Source organism: Dipodomys merriami, unplaced genomic scaffold, assembly GCF_024711535.1.
Source record: "Dipodomys merriami isolate MVZ:Mamm:240054 unplaced genomic scaffold, mDipMer1.0.p SCAF_441, whole genome shotgun sequence".
Lineage (NCBI taxonomy): Eukaryota > Metazoa > Chordata > Mammalia > Rodentia > Heteromyidae > Dipodomys > Dipodomys merriami.
In genome coordinates, this window is record NW_027206004.1 from 891,725 (window position 1) to 905,665 (window position 13,941).

At 38.8% G+C, this 13,941-nt stretch overlaps 2 non-coding genes across 2 annotated transcripts; both read right to left on the minus strand.

Moving 5' to 3' along the window:
- Nucleotides 1-3,539: 3,539 nt before the first annotated feature.
- On the minus strand, nt 3,540-3,643 carry LOC138808143 (U6 spliceosomal RNA). Its single transcript, XR_011366400.1, has one exon. It is a non-coding gene; the product is annotated as a U6 spliceosomal RNA (small nuclear RNA).
- Nucleotides 3,644-7,999: 4,356 nt separating this feature from the next.
- On the minus strand, nt 8,000-8,103 carry LOC138808146 (U6 spliceosomal RNA). The gene has a single exon (XR_011366401.1). It is a non-coding gene; the product is annotated as a U6 spliceosomal RNA (small nuclear RNA).
- Nucleotides 8,104-13,941: the final 5,838 nt, after the last annotated feature.

Here is a 13,941-nt window from a genome sequence, read left to right on the forward strand (position 1 = left end):
GCAATAAAAATACTGAAGGTGTGATTCAAGTGGTATAGTATCAGCCTTGCTTGGAAAAAGTTATAGCAATTCAAGCCTCAGTATTGGCACATATGTACACAGAAGCATGCACATACATACATATAAAGGGTCCTATACTCAATTCCCTGGGATTAAAAAAATAAAGTATTAAATTAAATTAGGACAAAAATAAGAAATTCAAATTCCTAAAAAACAAAAAGAAAAACAAAAAAAACTACCATAGCCGGGTGGTGGTGGCTCACACATAAAATCCTAACTAATCAGGAGGCTGAGATCTGAGGATCACAATTCAAAGCTAGCCCAGGAAGAAAAAGTCGATGAGACTCTTATCTCCACGGAACCACACAGAAAACTGGAAGTGGCACTGTAGCTAAAGTGGTAGAGCATTAGCCTTGAGCTGAAGATCTTAGGGATAGCAACCAGGCCCAGAAGTCAATCCCCAAGACCAAGAAAAACAAACAAACAAACAAAAAACTGCCATAACTGAATTGTGACTTAGGTGGTAGATTTCTTTCTTCCCATAAATGAGGTATGAGTTCAATCCCGAGTTGTTCATACCAAAGCAATCCAATAAAAGCACACTAAGAACTATCTAACAAAAAATATGTCATTCGTTGTAAAGAAAATTAAAAGTTATGAAAATAATTGAAAGAGAGCTAAAAGGAGAACCATGGCTCAATAGTGAACAGCAACTTAAGCCATATTACCATTTCCAGGTTTTAGATATTTATTGGCAAAATGAATATCACAGACATTGCTGCTTGGGATCCCTTTGAATCTGGATCCTCAGATTTCAGCCTCCTATGTAGCTGGGATTACAGGTGTAAGGCACCAGCATTCTGAGATATGCATTTATTTTGTCATGTTATGTGGCAAATTTCACAAATTTATTTGTTTGGCCACTGAATACAAACTATTGTAGGATATAAGATTGGGCTGGTAACGTGGGTGTGGTTTGTCTATAGTAGCTGCTCAGTTTCTAGCAGGGGCCACTACCCTATAGTCTCTCACAGAATGTGGGGATCTCTTACAAGCTTACGGGATGCCTAGTAGGGTTTAGGTTCTGTGGCGGTGAGACTGTGGTTTCTGCTTTCTGGTCTCCTATCATACAGCCACTGTTGTCAGCTCCTAGGCACCTCCATACTTTCTTGATAAACATATTCTCCTTAATGTTTGCTTCATTCTGTTTGCATCACTGACTTCTAGAAAGGCCTTAATTTGCACTCACACCTTGGAAGTAACTCATACCAACTCTTGTGGGAACTAATTACATTTGTAGATTCTGTTTAATTTTGTTATTTACCGGAGCATATAGTGGGATTACATCCTGCCAGACTGGAAGATAAAAGACTTCCTAAGGGTCTGAGTTGTTGTGTATCACCTGATACACATAAAAAGCTATTTATTGGGGCTGGGAAGGTGGCTCAGTGGTAGAGCGCTGGCCTTGCATGCATGAGGCCCTGGGTTCGATTCCTCAGCACCACATAAGCAGAAAAAAAGCCGGAAGTGGCATTGTGGCTCAAGTGGTACAGTGCTAGCCTTGAGCTGAAGAGATGAGGGACAGCGCCCAGGCCCAGAATTTAGGTCCATGACCGGACCCCCTCCCACCCCAAAAAAAGCTATTTATTATCTGCGCACTGGTGGCTCATTCCTGTAATCCTAGCTATCTGGAGGATGAGATCTGAGGCTCCCAGTTCAAAGGCAGCCTGGGAATGAAAGGTTTATCTCCAATTAACCACTCAGAAAGATGGAAGTAGTACTGTAGCTCAACTGGTAGAGCACTCACTTTTAGCTGAAGAGCTGAAGGATTGCCACGCCGACTCCAGTGGAGTCTGCTTAGCATGGGAAACCATCTATCAGACCTAAGACAGGGGCTTCAGAGACCTATCTCTGAGTTTTGGGACTTCACCGAAGTCTACCTCAGAGAATAGGGCTTCTAAGAGGCCTACTCCTGGAAAAAGGCTGGCAAGCCCCTGGGAAAGATGTGTTTCTGCCTTTCTTTTCCTCACTGTATAGGAGTGCCTATTAATCTTTTACTGTTTCTGCTGTTCATTGTACTTACTCATTGTCAACGTTCCCCTATTCAAAGCTCTTTCTTAAGAGTGCTGACGACTCAAATATCTCATGAGTGTCTTAAAAATATGACTAACTCACCAGAGTTAAGTGCTACCCTGAAACCCCTCTTATGGAGTTTAGTAGACAAGTCATAATTAAATATAAAAGTATTGGGGGTTTCACGATGTCATCTCAGCAGAAGGAATTGTTTGTAAGAGATTTACAAGAAGCTGTAGGTGCGGCTAGAACAGAAAGAATGTATGGCAATTGCTGAGATAACTACTTAGGAGAAAGAACTTCTTATTACTCTCTTTCATTTACTAAGATACTTGCTAAATCTAAGTCTCCTTGGTGTTTACTATTAAAGAAAGAACAGAAAAGATCTTATGGGACAGTTAAGGCCTCTATAGAAATAAGGTAATGGTTAGTTGGTGACAAACATCAAAACCCATTATATTTCTTAGAGATAAGCCGGAAACAAGTGCCTATCAGGCAACCAGCTGGTGACCACCCAAGAATGAAGCCCTGAAGCAAGGTTGTGTAACCTTTTGCCCTTTCAGGCGACCAGCTGGTGACCGCCCAAGAATGAAGCCCTGCAGCAAGATTATGTAACCTTTTGCCCTTTCTTATGGAGATTTTTGCTATAAAAGTCTGTTATTCTCTGCATTAAATCGCAGTCAGCATCCACTCCTCTTGTGTGTGAGTTGTCTGTTTGCCATTTCCCCACCTATTCCAGTTCCTCCCCTAGGTGTCCTCTGTCGTCCCGACAGAACCCCATCCGCGGCAAAGGATTGCACAGAGACCAGAGTTGAATCCCCAGAGTTGAAAAAAAAAAGAAAAACATTGGAAAAAGCTATTTATTATTCTAAGTGTCCTCAATTTCAGACACTGGTAATGTTGAGTTATTGTTTGACATTAACCAATGAAGTGTGAAATTTAAGAAAATGAAAGATAGTTCCTTGGGTGGAGTGGAAAATATTTCGGCAGTTATAGGAAATGAAACACAATTAGGAGTTAAATTGAGGATACATTCAAGAGCAGTAGCCGTGGCTTCAGAGATGGGACAGAGCTAAATATGTTAGACATATGTTAAAAAGGAGAACATGGGGCTTGGAATGTAGTTTAGTGGTACAGTGCTTGCCTAGCATGCATGTAGCCCTGGGTTCAATTACTCAGTACCACATAAACAGAAAAAGCCAGAAGTTGCCCTGTGGCTCAGGTCAAAGGGTGCAAGACTTGTGCAAAAAAGAAGCTCAGTGACACTGTGCAGGCCCTGAGTTCATGCTCCAGGACTGCCAAAAAATAAAAAGAGAGAACATGTCAATAATGAATGAGGGAGGGATCCAGAAACCAAATTCCTCACTGAATATTTTCTCTATTTCAATATCATTCCAGAGAGAAAAATTAGGCATAAAGATGGTCCAGAAAGAACATACCTCATGAAGTAATACAAGATTTAAAAAAAAAATATGGAACGCTTCACATATTTGCATGTCATCCTTGTGCAGGGACCATGCTAATCTCTGTACTGTTCCAATTTTAGTATATGTGCTGCCAAAGCGAGCACTACAAAAAAATTTTTTTTTACTGCAACTGGCCTGTAGAGAGAATCCATCAGACTTAATTGTGACTTGCAATAGCACAAGAGCTCATTGTAATAGCACAAGTGCTATCTGGATATTATGTATGGGTCCTGAGCATTGATAAGAGCCTAGGTGCTATTCCTATTTTTTTCCTCAAGAATATTACTCTATTACTTAAACCACAGCCCCATTTCTGACTTTTCTGGTGAGGAAATGGAGATAAGAGTCTCATGGACTTTTCCTGGCTCACCTGGCATAACATTGGGATAACATTGGGATAACACCTGGGATAATATTAATAATGTTATCCCAAAATCTCAGCATTCTGAAGAGCTAGACTTATAGTTATGAGCCATTAGTACACAGAGAAATATTTCTTTTTCAGTGGAATGAATTAAGAATACAGATTCTTAAGGAAAATTCACCCTCAGTACTAAGTAAATCATCAAGAACAGTTCACGTGGATACACACACACACACACACACACACACACAAGCACACAAGCAGACACACAAACCCACATAAACGTCTCAGGAATCTGTATCTCTTTCCCCTAAAGAGTAGTATGGTCTAATGGGCAAACTGTGGTGTCACAGTCATGTAATCCCAGATATCAAGAGGTAGAGTTATAGGAGTATGGGGTACTGAGGATGACTTGGGTGAAGTTAGCACAAGATCCTATATTAAAAGCAAACTGAAAAAGAAAGAAAAAGAGTTGGGTGCATGTAGGCACAAGTGGCAATTTATGTGCCTAGTAAGTTTAAGGCCCTCAGTTTAATCCTCACTTCCATGAAAAAGACAAAAAGAATAAAATCTCAGTCCATTTTGTCATTGTTTAAAATCAATTAAGCTGTATACTTCATGAGGAATATAAGGTCTATTTCAAGCCTAATAGTAGTAGCTGGATAGTCTATATAGCATGGTAGCACATGGGACAAGGCCCTGTAGGTGCATCATATCACAGAGGATCTCAGCATCATGGTATGTGCTAGAATGACAGGGAGTAAGGGGCATAGGTTGCTTTTAACAACTCATAACAGTGATAACGTTAGTCCCTTGAGAGTTGATGAGATAATATTTATCCATTTATGACTGAAACATCTTTTAAAGGTTCTACTTCCTGACACTGCTACATTGAATAGTTAAACTTCAGTATGAGCTTTGATGGTGACAGACCACTAACAGGCTTCTGACAGAGGCAGGTGAGACCATTGGAAGCCAAGGACGTTAATACAACTAGGCACCTTGGACAACTGCTTCGATCTCATTGATTCTGATATTTCCTGTATTTGGCGCCATCTCATAGTCAAGATCCATCAAGTCCATGTCTGTTCCATGTGCCAGTTTCAGTTATGCTGAGTGTTATATAAACCACTAGACAATAGGGAGAAATAGGATGGAGATAGGCACAAAAATGTAAGTTTGGCATTCTTCTTGGCCCTTAAATAACATTAAAAGATTTATGTAGGTAAGTCACGAGAAAGCTCTATGTCATTATAAAATACATATAGCCATATAATAACTACTCTATCACCCTGAAAGATACCTTGTAGAACAGCTTGTTTACACATAACACAGACACTCCTATGAACACAAAAGATGGAAAAAAACAAACAAGTTCCGGTTTACAAAAGTAATTGTCAACCTCAGAGTCAAAGCAGACACCCTGAAAACAGTACTGGAAAGAATAGGAGAAACACTAGGTCTCCTTGGCACAGGTCAAAATTTCCTTAATAGAGACCCAGAAACACAACAAATCATAGAAAGGTTGCACAAATGGGATTTCATGAAACTGCAGAGCTTGTGCATGGCAAAGGACATAACTTGCAAAATCCATAGAAAGCCCACCGATTAGGAGAAGATTAGCAATACAACAGACAAGGACCTCATATCTAAAATGTGCTTGGAACTCACAAAAATAAATCCTCCAACAACAAATCCTCAAAAAAACAACTGCACAATAAATAAGTGGGCTAAAGACTTAAAGAGAAACTTCTCTGAAGAGGAAAGAAGATGGCCAATAGACACATGAAGAAATGCTCAACATTTCTAGCTATAAAAGAAAAGCAAATCACCAAAATTACTCAAGCTGATTTAAAATTTGGCAAAGGAGCAGGGTATAAAAATAACCATCAAAAATTAATGGCTTTTCTGTATGCCAATAATGAGAAAAGCGTGGTTGAAATCAGGAAAGCAACTACATTCATAACAGCACCCCCAAAAAATATCTAGGAATTAATTTAACCAAAGAAGGGCAGGACCTCTATAATGAAAACTTTAAAAACCTGAAAAGGGAAATCAAAACAGAACTTACAAAGTGGTAAAACCCCCCATGTTCCTGGATTGGAAAGATCAACATCGTGAAAATGGCAATACTTTCCAAGGCTTTCTACCAATTTAATGCAATACCTATAAATATTCCAACCCCTTTCTTCAACGAATTAAAGAGGCTATCCAAAAATTCATATAGAACAATAAAAAACCCAGAATAGAAAAAAATATCCTTATCATAAAGAACAGTGATGAAGGAATATCAATATCAAATTTCAAACTCTACTACAAAGCCATCGTAATTAAAACAGCTTGGTACTGGCACAAGAACGGACATCAGGAACAATGGAATAGAGTTGAAAAGGCAGAAATGAACGTACAGACATATAGCTACCTAATCTTCGATAAGGGAGCTAAAAAAATAGAATGGAAGCAAGCCTCTTAAGTAAATTGTGCTGGCAAAATTGGTTAATCACTTGTAGAAAATTAAGCTAGATCCTTATATATCAATCTGCACCAGAATCAACTCCAAATGGATCAAAGCCATCTGAGTCAAAGCAGACACTCTGATGGAATAGGATGGAATAGGAGAAACCCTAGGTCTCCTTGGCACAGGCCGAATTTTTTTTTAATGGAGACCCAGAAACACAACAAATCAAAGAAAGGTTGGACAAATGGGATTGCATGAAATTGCAGAGCTTCTACATGGCAAAGGACATAGTTAACAAGATCAATAGAAAGCCTATGGATTGGGAAAAGATCTTCACTAGCCATTAAACAGACAGGGTCTCATATCTAAAATATACCTGTAACTCAAAAAATTAAATCTCCCAACAACCAATCCTCAAAGAAACCACTTCTCCATAAATAAGTGGGCTAAAGACTCAAAAAGAAACTTCTCTGAAGAGAAAAGAAGGATGGCCAATAGACACATGAAGAAATGCTCAACCTCCCTAGCCATAAAAGAAATGCAAATAAAAAGAACAGAAATACCATCTCACCACAGTTAGAATGGCTATAATCAAGAACTCTAATAACAACAGATGCTGGAGGGGATGTGGATAGAAGGAAAACTTACTGTATTGTTGTGGGAGTGTAAACGTGTTCAACCACTTTGGAAAGATTATGGAGGTTCTCAGAAGACTCCACATAGAGCTGCCCTATGACCCAGAACTACCACTTTTGGGCATTTACCCAAATGTTCACAAACAAGATCATACTAATGCTACCAGCAAGACTATGTTTATTGCAGAATTATTTACCATAACTATGATACGGAACCAACCCAGATACCCTTCAGTTGATGAATGGATCAAGGAAACGTGGTATATATACACAATTCCATGCCTCCATAGAATTTCTTTGTCCCATTTGTTAGGAAATGGAAAGACTTGGAACAAATTATATTAAGTGAAATAAGCCATACCCAAAGAAACATAGATCCCATGGTTTCTCTTATTTGCAATAACTAGTATATGTCTGAGAAAAGCAGAAATTTTTAGACAAGTTGATGTTAGGCGAAATGAACCCCAAGATATTTTTTTTCTTTCTTGTGATAGTTTCCAACATATTTATAAATTGATTTCTTTGTTGCTTTGTATGTACCTCCCCCATGGTATAACTCCTGTTTTCACTGCATTTGATTCTGGTATCCTGCATCTTGTATATACATTTTTCTAATTTGGAGAGGGTAAGGGAAAACACAAAATGCTTAAATAGGGATACAGGTTGACCCATTGTAAAAATGCAATGTACAAGACCCTACGTTGAAAACAAACATTAGAACTTCGGAGGTGGGGAGAATACTCGTGGAGGTGGGAGAGAAGGAATGGTAGTGGAAAAACAAAGGAGGAGGCAACAATGCTTGATAGGAAATATACTTGATAGGAAATTACCTTACTCATTTAATTGTAACCCCTCTGCACAGTATTTTTTTTATAATAAAAGACATACAAAAATTAATTCAATGTATGATTATGGGCCAGTACTAGGATTTGAATTTATGGGCCTTCCACTTACTTTCACACTTCAAACTGGGATCTCTATTTGTCTTTATTTATTTAGTTTTTAAAATCAGGAATGCTTCACAAATATTCAAGTCATCCTTGCACAAGGGCCATGCTAATCTCTGTATCGTTCCAATTTTTGTATATGTGCTGCCAAAGTGAGCAATCTTTAATTTTTTGTTAATCTTTTTTTCAAGGATAAATCTAATAACACTGTCCCCTAATTTTGTATAAAATAAGTTTTAGACATATATTTAATATGTAATATATTTGTGAGATATATACATACTATTTATCTGCAGGAGTTGGGCACACTGCAACAATTGAAGGCACTGATTTAATTTCACTGCTGTCATTCTATTTTAAGACTTTTTAAAATCAAAACATAGATGACCATGATATCATCGAATGTCCTGTCCAATATAGATTTGTGTGTATCAGGCAGGCTGTACCTCATGTCACACAAGAGTGCAAGAATAATAGGGTTTAGCTCATTACATAGTGGCTTATCAGGACATAGGAAATATCCCTCAATTTGGTTGAGCTGATCTCCATTGTTTGTTCTATACTATGCCTCTGCTTTGGCTCTGCAGTTTACCATTTCAAGATGATATTTTGTTCTTTTGGAGACAGATGAATGGAGAAATGTACGTGGCCTCCATGACAATTACCTGTATCTGGTTAAAATTCATACTTTCAAATGGGATATTTGTCATCCCTGTAGAATATAAATGAGGACTCCCAAGCACCAGCTATCTACTTTGCAGCCATTGTAATTTTCATGGAAGCACTATTTTATAGGGACAAAATTATGGTACCAAATACGTCCTTCAGCAACTACCCTTGGGAAATCCTTATGCTCATGCCAAAATCATTGAACTTCACATTGCCTTTGTCATCCAACACGATGTTATTGGATTTAATGTTTCAGTCATTTTCAGTTTCATTAAAGTAATGCACAGTCCTCACAATCTGTTTGAATAAACTCCTGACTTCATTCTTGAATAGGCGGTATGATTTTCACATTTGTCTAAGGAGGTCTCTGGATGGCCAGTTCCACTACCAAGTATTTGTGCTCATACATTTCCCTCACCTGATATGACCTGATCATGTGTGGGTGATGGAAAATCTTAATAATGTCCATCTCATTTAAACATTTTTTTGTGGGTCCTGGGGCTTGATCTCTGGGCCTGGGCACTGTCACTGAACTCTTCAGGTTATGTCTACTGCTCTACCACTTGAGCTACAGCACCACTTCCAACTCTTTCTGTTTATGTGGTGCTGAGGAATCGAACCCAGGGCCTCATTTATGTAAGGCAAACATCTACCACTGAGCCACCTTCCCTGCCTGTCCATCTTATTTTTGATTTAACAATTGTTGAAATCTCATCTTCAGGATTATTTTCACTACAACCTTATTGACTACGAGGTGGTGCTAGGCCAAATTTACATATCCATAGCTTCCATAGTCAATGATTTCCTCCTTCATGGTATATTGTTCAGGGAAAATCTCCTCCTGCCATAGCTAATGATCACCTTCAAACTGTCTTGTTCAGTGAAAATCTCCTTCTCTGAAGAGCTTGAGGATAATTCATTATGTTCTTCCATCTTTCTGCGAAGATGCCAAGGAGTAAATCTACCTAAACTTAGCTAAGAAAATAAAAACCCCAGAGCAATAACCTAAAGGAAACTGTCAATGTAGCACTCAGTCCAGCAGGTCACTAGGAACTCTCAGCAATGTAATGGACTACAGAGACCACTCACAATGGTTGCAATGGACCAATCACAGCTTGGAATGAACCCACTGGATCTTCTTGTCTTGTGCCTGGAGGACTGTTGCCAAGGTTTCCACAGGGATGTGAGGTGCAGAGAGTGATGCCACTGGTGCTGCCATGGCAGAGTTGCAGGAACTTCAAGTCTATCAGAAAGTGCATTCTGTCCTTGTTGGCTTCAAGGTCCTAGGGTTGCTCCCAAATATTTTGTCCTTGAGTAGTATCCATGTCCTTATATCTGCTCCTGCCAGAACAGTGGGCATGTGCAGGAGCATACATCAACCAGTGGCTTCTATTCACTATATGTGCAAGTCTTGGAACTTGCTCCAACAATCTAAAAACAAAGTGGAATCCTATGTATTCCTAGATGCAGGGGACACATAACGAAGAGTTCAATTGGAAACTTTTCTTGACAATAAAGAGAAAATTCAAAGAAGTTGTTAAAGTATAAGAGGTGTCCCTCTTATACTTATCATCATTTCTCATAATAGTTTCCTGTGAGATAGTTTACTTCAGAATCCTTGAAATCCATAAGGCAATGTGTTGATAAGTTCAAAGTGAAGAACAAGGGCTGGAGTAGGGAACTTAGGTGGTAGAACCCCTACCTAGACAATTGGAGGTCCTCCGTTTGAACTCTCCTACTGCCAAATCCATGAGTCTTCCTTTAGAGAAAGAGGTATAGCTGTTTATTTCAATTCCATTGTGATGCTATAACAAAACTCCTTAAGACAAGGTCCCAATAGCTTAGAGAAACTTATGTGTACTCAACAGAAATTCTGAAGGACATGATCTAGAACCAAGAAAATTCAATGCGCTGAGAGGTCAGTTTCACCAGGCCTTTAATGTGTTCCCTTGTTGCTGCATTCTCACATGGTCAAAAGGCTAGAAACTTACTTAAAAGAAAATAACAGAGCTGAGAGACTTCTTCCCACCATCCAAATGAAGTTTAATTTATTTCAGATTATTATTTCTTCTGTCATGTCCCTCTTCCTCGTTTTTTGTTGTGCTTTTTTTTTAGCTGACTAGCCTTGAACACGTGAACCACGAAAGAAAGCATGTTTGGATTTCAAATATGTACCCCCAAAATTATCTGTTGCTACTTCTTCTTTGGAAGTAAACCACTTACTAGCCCCAACCCCTGTGCTTTATTTTCCTTCCTGTATCATTTTTTAAAGTTTTTGGTCTATTTTGTATTTTGCAGGTGATATAACAAGGACACTTCACAGATATTAGGTGAATACTCGACCACTAAGTTTCAAATTCCCTGCATAGATTTTTTTTATTTTTTATTTTATTATTTTTAAACAAATTTTTATTATAAAAAACTTTATGGAGGGGTTCCAGTTACAAGAGCAAGGTAATGAGTACATTTCTTATCAAGCATTGTTGCCTCCTCCTTTGTTTTTCCCCTACAATTCCTTTCCTCCCATCTCCACAACTACACTCTAACCACTTAAATTTGAAGTTTGTTTGAGATGTACAAGATGTTTTTATTTCTTCATTATTAGACTTCGTGTGTAACCAACTAATTGAAAGAATGTAAAAGTGTAAAACTGTAAACATGTTTGAATTTTTATGTAGACTACCATGCCATCTTGCTCACAAATCACAATATTTTCCTTCCATTGCAAACTTATGCAATTTTCTGTGATCTTGTTGTTGTTGTTGTTGTTGTTGTTGTTGTTGTTGTTGTTGTTGTTGTTGTTGTTGTTGTTGTTCTTCTTCTTCTTCTTCTTCTTCTTCTTCTTCTTCTTCTTCTTCTTCTTCTTCTTCTTCTTCTTCTTCTTCTTCTCCTCCTCTTCTCCTCCTCCTTCTCCTCCTCCTTCTCTGCCTCCTTCTCCTCCTCCTTCTCCTCCTCCTTCTCCTCCTCCTTCTCCTCCTCGTTCTCCTCCTTCTCTCCTTCTCCTCCTCCTTCTCCTCCTTCTCTCCTTCTCCTCCTCCTTCTCCTCCTCCTCCTCCTTCTCCTCCTCCTTCTCCTCCTCCTCCTCCTCCTCCTCCTCCTCCTCCTCCTCCTCCTCCTCCTCCTCCTCCTCCTCCTCCTCCTCCTCCTCCTCCTCCTCCTCCTCCTGCTTCTTCTTCTGCTTCTTCTTCTGCTTCTTCTTCTGCTTCTTCTTCTGCTTCTTCATCTTCTTCTTCTTCTTCTTCTTCTTCTTCTTCTTCTTCTTCTTCTTCTTCTTCTTCTTCTTCTTCTTCTTCTTCTTCTTCTTCTTCTTCTTCTTCTTCTTCTTCTTCTTCTTCTGTTTCTGCTTCTGCTTCTGCTTCTGCTTCTGCTTCTGCTTCTGCTTCTGCTTCTTCTTCTGCTTCTTCTGCTTCTTCTGCTTCTGCTTCTGCTTCTGCTTCTGCTTCTGCTTCTTCTTCTGCTTCTTCTGCTTCTTCTGTTTCTTCTTCTTCTTCTTCTTCTTCTTCTTCTTCTTCTTCTTCTTCTTCTTCTTCTTCTTCTTCTTCTTCTTCTTCTTCTTCTTCTTCTTCTTCTTCTTCTTCTTTCTTCTTCTCCTTCTCCTTCTCCTTCTCCTTCTTCTCCTTCTCCTTCTTCTTTTTCTCCTTCTCCTTCTCCTTCTCCTTCTCCTTCTCCTTCTCCTTCTTCTTCTCCTTCTTCTTCTCCTTCTTCTTCTTCTTCTTCTTCTTCTTCTTCTTCTTCTTCTTCTTCTTCTTCTTCTTCTTCTTCTTCTTCTTCTTCTTCTTCTTCTTCTTCTTCTTCTTCTTCTTCTTCTTCTTCTTCTTCTTCTGCTTCTGCTTCTTCATCTTCTTCTTCTTCTTCTTCTTCTTCTTCTTCTTCTTCTTCTTCTTCTTCTTCTTCTTCTTCTTCTTCTTCTTCTTCTTCTTCCTCCTCCTCCTCCTCCTCCTCCTCCTCCTCCTCCTCCTCCTCCTCCTCCTCCTCCTCCTCCTGTATAAATGGGGAAACCATACATGTCCATCACTGACCTCTAGAAAGAAGTGTTTCAAGAATATAAGTCTTGCTAACCTTGTCTCCCACTGAGCATGAATATAGAGTTCACCATCAATAATGGTTGGACTCAAAGAGATAATTCACAAATGGGATTGTGCCAAACTAAGAAGTTTCTGCATGGCAAAGCACATCATTAGCAAGCTAAAGAGAGCCTGTGGATGGAGAGATCTTTGCCAGGTGTATGTCAGAATATACAAAGAGCTCAATAATTATACTAGCAAAGAATTAACAACTCAATTACAGATGGGCAAACAAGCTAAGTAGAGACGTCTCAGAAGAAATAAACTTGTCCAGTAGTCATAAAAATGTTCAATATCTCTGGCCATAAAGGAAATGCGAACCAATACACTTGAGATGGGCTAGGAAGGCGGCTCAGTGATAGAGTGCTTGCCTTGCAAGCACGAGGCCCTGGGTTTGATTCCTCAGCACCACATAAACAGAAAAAGCTGGAAGTGGTGGTGTGGCTCAAGTGGTAGTGAGCTGTATCCTTGAGCTGAGGAGCTGAGGGTCAGTGCCCTGGCCCAGAGTTCAGGTCCCACAACCGAACAGAAACAATAACAACACTAAAAACAGAATCTCTTGACTTGCTTCTCTTTTTCCATTTCATTTAAGATTGATTATAAAATATTGTTGGTGGGAATGTAATCTTGTTTAACTACACTGAAAAAACCCACAAAACAACTATACCTACCTTGTGGTTCAGTACTACCATTCTTGGGCATTTATCCAAAAGACTAAAAATCAGGATAAAGTAAGGCCACCTACATATCTATGTTCATTGTCAAGTTATTTATATTGCACAAATAGCTTCAATAGATGAATGAATCAAGAAAAAAATATATATACAGAGTAACGTTACTCATCAATTAGAATATTGCACATTTATAAAGAAATTGATGAACTGGAAAAATTTTTGTGAAGTCAGGATGCATGTTTTCTCTCAATTGTGGAAGCTTGGTCTATATGAAAATATACAAAGTATTGTATGCACGTACACCTAAATATATTTCATGAAGTACAGTATATGTTGGAAAGAATTTAAATGGTGTAATTCTTTAGAAAATCCAACAGTACAATAAAATGTAAATGAGGAAACTGGCACTTGAAAGATGGGTAGGAGGTGAATGAAGTCACAATTTTCAATGCATATCCAATGAAACTAGGAAAATTGAGGGGAAGGAGCTGTTTCTGAGATGGGGGAGATGATGAAAAAAGTGTCACAGATTAGGATTCATTGTACTTACAATTAAAAATGTAATTAAAAATAATTATGCCTGAGCCTACC